This window comes from Pteropus vampyrus, unplaced genomic scaffold (genome assembly GCF_000151845.1).
Source record: "Pteropus vampyrus isolate Shadow unplaced genomic scaffold, Pvam_2.0 Scaffold247, whole genome shotgun sequence".
In the NCBI taxonomy this organism is placed as follows: Eukaryota; Metazoa; Chordata; class Mammalia; order Chiroptera; family Pteropodidae; genus Pteropus; species Pteropus vampyrus.
The window spans coordinates 538,685-549,552 of NW_011889028.1; the positions used below are offsets into that span (position 1 = coordinate 538,685).

General features: G+C 47.6%; 1 long non-coding RNA gene across 1 annotated transcript in view; it reads left to right on the forward strand.

The window, feature by feature from the left end:
• Positions 1 to 10,868, forward strand: part of LOC111729105 — a 21,622-nt gene that overhangs the window by 3,350 nt on the left and 7,404 nt on the right. Inside the window, exon 2 of the long non-coding RNA XR_002776094.1 lies at positions 215 to 5,125. This is a non-coding gene — a long non-coding RNA (uncharacterized LOC111729105). The remainder of the gene's footprint in view (positions 1 to 214; positions 5,126 to 10,868) is intronic.

Consider the following 10,868-nt stretch of genomic DNA (forward strand, 5'->3'; position numbering starts at 1 on the left):
ACTTTGATGGAGTCTGTCTTTTGTCAGAGGGCTGAGCCAGCACAGGAAGAACACACAACGGTGTCTGTGGGCCGGGACCTCTGAGCAGGTACGACGGTGCTGGCTTTGAAATGAGAGCAAGGTGGGCAGGCTTCGGAGACCAGCTTTTCTCCGAGACCAGCTGCCATTCTCATTGTCGTTGGGCGAGCTGCGCAAGCTTAGAATAAGGAGTCAGGTTTCTGCTGTGTGGATCAGGAAATGAGATCTCAGTTTAAAGGAACCTTAAGATTCCTACTTTTCAAGATGAGCACATTTTCCTGGTGTGGAACTAATCTGCCGAATCACTACTCGGAGGGTCATTAAAACTGACATCATTTTTCTTGATGTTCAGATTCAGGTTTTTTGCTTTCCCAATTATAGTAACGTTGGCAACAGGAGTTACACAGAAGCACCACCACGTGACGCATTTGACTTCGTAATAAGAAGAGCATTCGGCCTAATATTATTGAATGACTGCCACAGGCTACAGCTAACATGGGAATATGTTGTCCTCGTTTTGGGAAAAAACAGGAAGCAAGCAACATAGAATAGCAGTGGGATTTAAAGGTTTCAGAATTCTGGAGGAAAGATCCTTTTAAAAAATTACTCTGGCTGCTAGAGCTAATTTTTTGCCTAAGGCCCAGGGCTGAGTGGAGCGTCTGTTTCACTAACGCTGTACAGGGTTAAAATGGATTATTGTCACCTGCAAAGGCTGATTAGTGAAAGAACATTAAGCACGGAAGCATGGCCAGGCGGTGGTTCTCAGGCCTGCAGGAGGTATGTGCTATTTTCAGTGCCACCCAGGCCAGTTCAGTAGGATTTAGACAACGCAGCCTCTTAGTGAAAATCCTCATTGGAAAATAGATGAACAGACGCATAAGGCTTCAAAACTATATTGTTGCCTTTTCTTTTGTTCCTTAATTTAAAACACTATAATAAAGGACATTGAATACCCTCCCGTTGCCCCCACTAATTACTTAGAAACCCTCTCGGGCTGACTGCCAGCTTTTGGCTCCGTTTGGTTATGGAAGCCAGATGCTACACAACAGGAAAGAAACTTTTTTTAAAGACCAAAAAAAGACGCTTGTCCTTAAACTAACAGATGAAGTAATGTCCTCTCATCCAGTGTGACTTCACAGGCGCTTTCTCGTAGCTGATACTCGTCTTGCCAGAATTCTATCCTAAAAAAAAGAAGGCCTGTGAAATATTTACACGACTGAGGCTTCAGGCGGCCGGGCCAGGTGGGGCTCGTTTAGCTGGAGCGCAAGACTGAGATAAGGACAAGGTCAGGTTGTTTCCTGGCCGCTGGCCGCCGTCTGCCGCGCGAGTCTGTGCCCGGCACCTCTGCAGCTGTAGCCGCCCCCGGCTGGGCGTCGAGTAAGTGGCACAGGCCAGTTCACAGGGAGGGGGGCGCTCCGAGGTGGGGGCCGCTGGTCACTGACATCTATGGGAACCCCTGGCCCTTGCAGGGCGCAGTATCTCACCCCTCAGGACTTGAGGAGCGTCGTGCTCGGATGCCCTGTCTTTAGCTCCATGTGGCAAGCGGCGGCTTCTGTGTGGCACTGTGTCCACACGTTATACCGCCAGGAGTACAAAGCGTCATTCCTGGAGCGTGTCGAGCTGTGCGTGGTGGCGTTTTCACTCGGAACGGGAGCTGTCTTGCCGAGGGTGCGCGTACTCCCTCGGGGGAGGGCAGGCAGCAGGTGGCCCCGTGCCATTGTGGAAACAGACGAGAGGCCGCGTAGCACCTGGGCCGAAGGCCGTGCCCCCACCTGAAGCAGGAGTGTGCCCGCGTCCCTGTGTCGGTGGGGACAGCAGAGTGGAGAATGGGGGACGGGGCGTAGACCCCACTGACAGTGGTTTCCATTGTGCCTGTGACTCGCCGTGTAGGTCTGATCGGGACAGGGGGCACCTTAGTGCTTCAGTCGTGTCATCTGAAAAACTGGGCTAAAGACCTTGGAAACATATGAACATTAATGTCTCTTACATGAATGGAGCTGTTCGTAAAGGCTCTGTGTCTTACGAATATAAGATGTTATTTCATAGACTCGTCTGAAGTCTGAAGTACATTAATAGGCATTGCTAATATTTAAATCACGAGAGATTGTATTCTAACACCCATCAACAGGATACTGCTTTATTTTAAATGAGTGTAAAATGTTTTCAAATGAGCGGGAGTGGTGTGTGATAGGTTTGGCTTTTTTTCCCTAATTTTTTCACTAATTATGGCCTGGAATGAACAACAGCAGGCAACTTTTCTGTTACCACTTCTAGATCAAGTGTTAATATCAGTAGTCACAAACAGATTTTAAACCTTATTCATCAGTCTCTGAAAATTAAGTTTAAAGATCACACGTAGTGAGATTCCCTGTTTCTATAACAAATGCTTTTTCAGAATAAATGTTTTTATGACAATAAGTGATCTCCCAGCCGCCTTCCCATTATGCTTAGAATAAACGCCACACAGCGCTCGCACCAGCCGCAGGCCCTGCGTGAGCCGGCCCCGCCGCCGCCTCCATGCTCCCCGCTCGGGCTGTGGACGCGGTGCCTCTGCCTGGCTTTTCCGTGGCGAGACCGTTATCCTTCAGGCTTTAGCAAAAACGTCCCCTCAGAGATTTCTTTGTACCCTCTTTTCTAAAGTAGATCCTCTGTGATCATCAAATTTTTTTCCTCTCACACCCCATCCAAGTGTGTTTTAGCTCTACTGTCAAACAGATCCAGAATCCTCCCCCTTCTCTCCATCTCCACCACCCTAGTCCAGGTCACTGTCGTCTGCCACCCCGATGACTGCGGCATCCTCTTGTCACTCTGCTTTCACCTTCATCCCTTTTATTTACACAGAGTGATCCTGCACTGGGTTACATTTCACTCAGTAAAAGCCGAAATCTTGACCTAGTCAGGTCCCACACAAGCTGGCCAGCCCTGGAGCCCCTCTGACTTGGTCCCACCCCTGATCCAGCCTTGCCGACCTCTCCTTAGCTTCCGTGACGCTTCCTTCCAGGGTCTTTATACTGGTTTTCCCTCCGCCTGGAATATTGTTCGCCTAGACAGATCTCCACGGGTCATTTATGCCAGGCCTTCATATCTCGATTCTCACGTCATCCGGATCACATTCTAAGTTCCAGCCCCTCGTGTCCATACTCGTCCTGTGCCCCTTCCTCGCTTTAGTCTTTTACGTCTTGCTTTTTGTCTTCAGCTCTTCCTGCTGCCTGTCATTGATTTTATCATGCCATTTCCCCCAACAGAATATAATCTCCATGAGGGCATGGAATTTTTTCGTTAAGTTCATAGATCCCCAATGCCCAGAATGGTGTCTGGTGTCGAACTCAAAAAGAGTCTAAAGGCTTTGCTAGAAATAAATGATTAGGGTTTGCTCAACTGTCTTAAGGTCTGCAAACCAGAAACAGAACTAGGCAGTACCAGCCGTGTTCGAAGAAGAAGGAACAGCTGAGTTCTTATGGTAAACAGTACGTTCTTGAGACAGTCAGTCCTGCGTTCTTACCCCCTGGATAGGTCCGAGGTGGCCACTCCCTAGATCAGGTGTTCAGGAGCATTCTTTCCTCAGTCCTTCGAGGGTAACTGGAGGGATGGATACCTGGAGGCCCCCCCATGTACCTGGGGGTTGAGGCAGGGCTGGGTGGCGCAACAGCTTAGTCCCCAGGCAGTTAGACCGGAGCGCCCGTGTCCTGGGCCTCAGCGGCCGTGCCTGCAGCATCACGACCCTGTTCGCTTGCCTCGCTCTGTTCCTCTCTCGTGTTATGGAATGCACGCACGCAGGTGTTTCTCACAGTGTGCAGGCCAATTTACTCATCTGCCGTCTGGTCCCCCCTAGGCTCGGAGCGTGGAGAGAGCAGGGGCTTTGTCCGTCCTGGAGTTCAGCGTGGGGCCAGCAGTAAACCAGCTGTCTGCGCAGTGAGCGCCAGGAGGGCGCGGCCGTATCCTGCCGCGTGGCGTGCGAAGCGCTCCTTTTGCATTATTTCATTTGATTTCCGTCTTATATCGATGGCAGAGGCGTCTCTCCAGATGAAAATACAAAGTGTGAGGACCTTGACGTCCCCGCCTCAAAAGTATTGACCTGGTGGACAGCCGCCAGGCAGTCAGAGCGGGCCCGGACGGGCCTGCGCAGCTCAGTGCCTTTCCTGCTGTTTACGGGGCGTCTCCATGGGGTTTGCTACGTAGGTGTTTGGTTCAGCTGCCTGCGTTAGAACTAGCGTCCTCTGGTACCATTAAATTTTTACTTCTAGGGTTGTGTGTAATACAAACAAACCGTGTTTCGTGCACATATATATATGCCTAAGAAGAAAGAGAGTTGAAAAACGAGGTTTAAAATAGAAATATGGTTCTGTGCTAAATCGAAGGGCTGTATGAAGTGCCAACATGTAATTACCTTAAAAACTGTCACTGTGCTGCTTATCTGGTTTGCTCATCCTGGCGGACATGAAGAGAAGTAGAAAAAATGGGAGACTGGGGCAGTGTTCTTGTTATTGAGCTAGTTTTCCTTGTTTTTTCACTTAATTTTCAGTCCCCTGAGGAGGCCAGGATCTGTAACAACACACTGTGACAGCTGCAGTAATACGTCCACAGCAGCTGGATTTCATAGGAACTTCAGAGACTGTTTTAAAAATCTGCCTGTGCTTTGAGTCGAGGGGCCGTCCAGAAAAGTAGACAGTCAGGATGTGAATAAGTCCAGTTCCTTAGCAAGTAAGTGTGACCTTAGTCACAGTGCTGGATGGTCCTGAACGGAGCGCATGTCCGTGAAGTCGATGAGCCTTCGTCACGTCGCACAGGTGGGGGTGTGTCAGGAGCACGTTGCTGGTGGAGCCCCAGTGACCTGACTCCTGGCAGAGCTCCATTCCCTCCCGTGCCTTCTACCTTCCATGGGGATCCGACCTAAACTTTATACGCTGAGTTTGGGCTTGGTTCGCCCTTAGGTGATGGCCAGGTTGTATGAAATGGTGACATGGGATCTTCTGCGTTGTTCATTTTCCTGCTAGATCTCCAGCTCGCTGCCGAGCTTGGGAAGACATTACTGGATCGGAACACAGAGTTGGAGGATTCTCTTCAGCAGATGTACACAACCAACCAGGAGCAGCTGCAGGAAATCGAGGTAACTTGTCAGCGGGGGAGTCACGCTGGGCGGAGCGGTGGGACGTGGCCTTTGCTCCCGATCCTTCTCCACTAACCTAGCACTTGCGATGAAAGGCAACGCTTAGTTTCCAGCACCGACATCTTCGAGAAGGAGAAAGCTCAGGGGGCTGAGAGCTTGGCTCCTGCTTGTGCTTCCCCAGCACGGCAGTCCGGGTGATGGAGGGTCCTCTCTCCACCTCTGGTGAAGAGCATCGGAGTAAATGATGCAGGACTTGCCAGTATGTGAAACAAAACGAAGCTGTGCGTGTTATACTTAGTGTTTTACTTTTTCCTTTTAAAAATGAATTATGCAATATTTAAGATACACAAAGAGGTATAAGAGGATAAATAATACAGCGAACACCTATGTACCTACCACCCAGCTTAAGGAAGAAGACTACCCACACAGTTGAGGCTCCCCGGTCACAGCTGTGCCCCCGCCCCCTGATACAGCAGAACCAGGACCCGTGTCTACATGCAGAAAGACGTAAAAGACCTTAGAACTGTGGCAAGACCTTACCGAGCTCTGACTACGTACTGAACCAGGCGCTGGAAGTTCAGAGTAGAATTCCGTAGTTCCTGACTTCAGTCGAAATTACACAGATTTCACTTTTTGAATACAAATAAGCCTATCCTTGAAAGTAAGGCAAATTAACCTCAGTATCTCTAATTTTACACAGTAGCCCTAATTCAGGTACATACAATAATCTTTTCTTTCCCTAGGATTCCGATTTCTGAATGTAGCCAGTGATGTTACCGAAATACAGTTTTATAATTCCAGGAAGGTGTGATATTGAAGTCGCCAGCTACCATTTTTAGCACGTTCGACATCAAAAAAAGCATAGAACATGCCATACCTGAAATTGAATTTACTTGTCGAGTTTGCCAGAAACCTAAAAATACAGGAAAAACCAGGCATTTTTAAAGGATGAAACTAGCCAGATGCCCCACGCGGTTAAGGAGCTCATTCCTGCTTGGGCTCCCGGACTTTCTTTTTCCACGCCTTGGGAGGTTCCACGCGTGGTCTTGGCACACATACGTGAAGACTGTCTTATACTGTGAAGCGTGTTCGTTTGCATTCGGGTGGAAACAGTCTTAATACGTCGTTGGTGTTTTCTATGAAAGCACCTAGGACTGAATATACGGTCACTGATATTCTAGCAGACCTCCCAAGTATAAGTGAAAAAAGTTCATTTGCAGGATTAGGAGAACGTCGCTTATTTGTTCCTATAGGAGATCACAAACACAGTTGCTGTTTGATCCCAGTTCATTGTGTTTCTGCCTTTGTTTTCTGTGGCATCGAGGATGACTAAACAGTTAAGACAGATTATCGACTTCTGAAAAACGTCAAAGCTTTTTAAGATTCTCCAAATCTACAAGTGCCATTCCATCATCTAATGTTTTCCATTAGATGTTGCAAAGCGTAATGAAAATGAAGCATCCAGTTCAGAGCATGATGACTAAGTAAACGTGAAATTAAATACGTGTGTAAGCTGGTCAGGTGAGCCCAGCCCGGCATACTCCCCGGCGCGCTTCCACGAGCCTCTCCTCTGGGCCTGCGGTGGCCTGGTTCACGGCCCTCCGCGTTTACTCTTTATCCAAAGCTGCGTTTTGGCTAAGAATGACCCTGACTTAGATTTCTTCCCCGCTGCTCCTGTGGCCTTTCTTCTTCTGAATCCTTGGTGAAAGTCCGTGGGGGTGGGATGACATGAGGGTGGGATGAAATGGCGGTGCTGGCTACGCCCGCTTTCCGGCCCGAGGCCTCCGCAGACCCGCCGGCCGTGCTGCCTGCTCGGTTCACAGCGGTGCCCGGGCAGACCCGCAGGTCGCACGGCATGGACTTCCACGGTCTCTCCAGTGACCAGGCAGACGGAGGGCCCGTTCTCTACTGAGGTACATAACACACAGGTACCTCTGAACTAGAACCTTCAGGAGCCCCCTAAACTTTATAAGGGCTCTTAATTCAAACCTTATGTCAGTTTTTTTCCTAAGTGAACTTTTCATTAAGTATACGTGTTGAAAAAAGTACTACTCTTTAGTATATAGTTCGATGAATTTTCATAAAGTAAACACGCTCATGTCCCCAAGAGCCAGATAAGAAATGGGGACGTTATCAGCTCTTCCAGTCACCACCCCTGCTGGCCAGCATCCTAATACCCTGTATTAGTTTAGCCTGTTTTTAAACTTTGCATGAATGGACTTGTATAAGTTTTAAACTAACTTTCTGGAATGTTTACTGGGAGTTTTCCTGATTAGGAAAGTAATACATGGTTATTTTTGTAATTTAGAAAAATATATTGTTGAAAACCAAAACATCAGCTCTTATCCCACCAACCCAGAGAGATTTTAAGTGAGTCCAGAAAAAGGGTCCTGGAACACACCACTCACTCGTGGTGGGTGAGGAACAGAGCAGAACCGGCGGAAACGCTAGGGTAAAACCCCCACACTGGGACTCACAGTGGGGACAGACAGCTAGGAGACCGTCAAAGGGAACTTGTAAACAGAACTACGAGTATGCTTCCAAAGACAATCAGTGAGTTTTCAAACAGTCCTCACACAAATCGATCGGTATTTTGTTAGTCATTATTTTTAACGTAAAAAATTAAACTATTAGAAGGAATAATTGGCTTCGTAGATGCCTACAGCCTGTGCGACTTTTATCGTGTTAATCTGAGCAGCTGATTTTCCAAGAATCCAGAGCGGAGCCAGTGTTTCTCCCGGATGAGGCGGGGGAGAGAAACTTCGGAGAGGAATGCGATCTGACACCCTCAGACACAGTCCGATCCTGTTCAGGGCACGTGCCCTTCCATCCCGCAGCTGTGGAAGCAGCCCGCAGCCGTGTGTGCACTGCCGCTCTGCTTGGCACCTGCCGTCCCCACTGGGGTGGCCCTCCAACCCAAAGGTCGTCTGGCCTTTCAAGGCGTCCTTTCTTTCAAGAGCTCATGTCTTCTTTGGAAATTATAAAGCATTTCGTGCTTTCTTTACTACATTTATCAACAATCTGCTTTGTTATATTTATTTCCTGATTTGTTTTCTTCCCCGCCCTCCTTTATTTTCCATTGCAACATTGAAGACTTCTCTGTGTTTATGGTCTTCAGCACAGAGTAGGTAATTGATACATACTTGTCAAAATCAGCATCTTAACAGAAGACAGATACATAGTTTACAAAGCACTTCCCATAATTCCTAAACTGTGGGTTTCTGCTCCTGGAGATATATTTTAGACAGTATACATTGTGGCAGAGTTTATCCATGTTTTAAGAATTTTAGTAGTAAAAGAATCTTAATTCTGAAAAAAATCCTTTTCAATTACTGGAAAATAGATCTTAAAAACAATCCAAGCTTTTAATAGTGAGATTAGAGGTGATTTTCATTTTCATATTCCTGCTTCCCCCCCCTCCCCCAAATTTCCTATGGAGAAATATAATATTTTAATCAGGGTAAAGAGGTTTTTCAGCGGTAACAGGAAATATTTCTTCAGTATTGTGGCAGGTCATTTTGGTACTGAATTCAAAGGATTTGGGCTAAATCCTTAATAGAAGGATAATCCCAACACTGCATGCGACCCAGATTTCCATTCCGTTGCCAGGCATTTTTAGTTTGGGTTGTCTGTGCTCGCCTGCATTCGAGGTCAGGGTTCTACAGTTGCAAAGGGGTGTTAATCCACTCTTGCTGGCCTTTCTTTTTCAAACGTTTGCCTCAGGTGTAAGGTGGCCTATTTATAGCTTTCGTGCATAATCTGAACCTTGTGCTGATAATGGAGGTGGCCTTCTGTTCAAATTCCAAGACACGTGTAAGCTGGCCACGCACTTAAACTTTGATGCTCTTGCCTGTAGGTGACGTGGCTGCCACCCCCGTGTTCTCCTCTGCCCACTGTTTGGCTTACCCGTCTGTCTTTCTGCTGTTGAACACGGCAAATGCTTTCACACTTGGACTCTTTTTGGCACTTGAATTTTAGGGTCTCGGCAGTCCCGTCAGAGTCATTTGAGGCTATGTCAAACATTCTGCACAGAGAAAACTAGAACGTTAGAAGCGTATCTCTGCCTTTAAATCAAGGGCAGAAAATAAGCGAACGCAATTCCTTCTAGACCCAGAAAACAAACTGAGAAACAGTCATGCGAAGTTTTAGAGAGCGAGCTTTAAAGCGGTGTCTGACCCGTTAGAGCTCCGAGTCTCTGGCCTCGAGTCAGTACTTGCTGAGAGACCTAGCAATTTCTCTTCTAAGTTGCTGACCAGTTGAGACTCCTTTGCTAGGTAACCTATCACAGGTTCTGGAGAAGGGAAGGGTTTTTCAGATGAGTTGTAATTTAAAAATAATAAGATTAAACTCCTACCACGTGCAAACAAGCTCCCCGCCATTCTTCAGATTGTCCTTAAAGCCAAGTCCTCTGAGACCAAACCCTCGCAACGCCTTCCTGAGTGGTTGCGTCGGGTTTTTACACGGGTTTCTGCGTACCGATGACGGGGCTTACTGCGGTTTTCCAGAGAGCTCTTTGTGTACATTTGCATTCTGACCTGTTTCCTTTCTGTTGGCTACAACTCTGCCCCGGGCATCATGTCTTTAAAAGGGGCAGCAGTTTGGGACCCACATACTAGCTGGTAGGGATTTGTAAATGCCCCTCAGGTGCCTGGGGAGTACCGTGGCATGGGCATGTGTACAGGGAAATAATCCGTAAATGGGGCAGGAGGGGAGAGAGTTAGTGGCCAGTAGGGCCTTTTCCCAAGAGGGCTACGGCCAAAGCCACCCCCAAACCTTTCGGCCTCGACCTGGCAGCAGGCTGAGTTGCACGGAGCACAGTAAGGCACTGTGAATATAGATCTAGAGATTAAGTGCCGTGTTTTTAGCCAGTATTTTTGAGTCCCTACTGTGCGTCAGAGACTCTGCCGAAGGGACTAGGTACGTATATGGGTCCTTTGTTCAGTGCCAGACCATGACGTTAAGTGAGCGGTCCAGTTGTTCATTATCTTATTAAGTGTTTTGAGGTCCGTGGATGGAATTGAGGGGGGTCTGTGAATTTGGATGCGGGAAAGTCACATCTTCATCTTAGGGTGCCTTGGGGGACGGGCTGCTTCAGATGGGGTGGTGAGAAGGGCTTTGGAATAGGTGATGTTCAAATGGACGCCTAGCAGGTAATGGGGCACTTGACCTTTCCTTGTCCCTTTGGCTGTCTAGGGTGTTCCCCTTAAAATGCACACGACTACACAGGGAGTCTGTTACTGAGTGCCTGTCGAAACGTTGAAAAAATAAATGTATGATTAGTAGTGCAGGTGTTTCTTTACAAATACATTAAATACCAAGATCTAATGACAACCCAAAAAGTACTGTAATTTCAAATAGATCTGCTTTAAAATGACCGGAGATGAGCGTAGAAGACTGGGTAACAGTGCTCAGCGTTGATAGTTGCCGAAACCGGATGACGCGAAGATGAGGGTTCATTCGACCATTCCTCTGCATTCCTATTATGTTTGAAATTATCCGTAATAGAAAGTTAAAAAGTGTCGTAGGTAAGATTAGCCATCTGTGGAGTCAGTATTTGAGTGGGCCGAGAATTTAGGAAGACACAGTCAGCATTACGGTGACGAGGATGTGATTTTAGGGAATTATGATTGTAAGAACATATCCAAATGTAGCAGGTGCAGAATGCTTCTGCAGCGGTCAGTGTGCAGCCTGCTCTTGGTGAATGCTGCAGCTAAACAAGTCCTAAGCCGGGAAATGGTGAGTT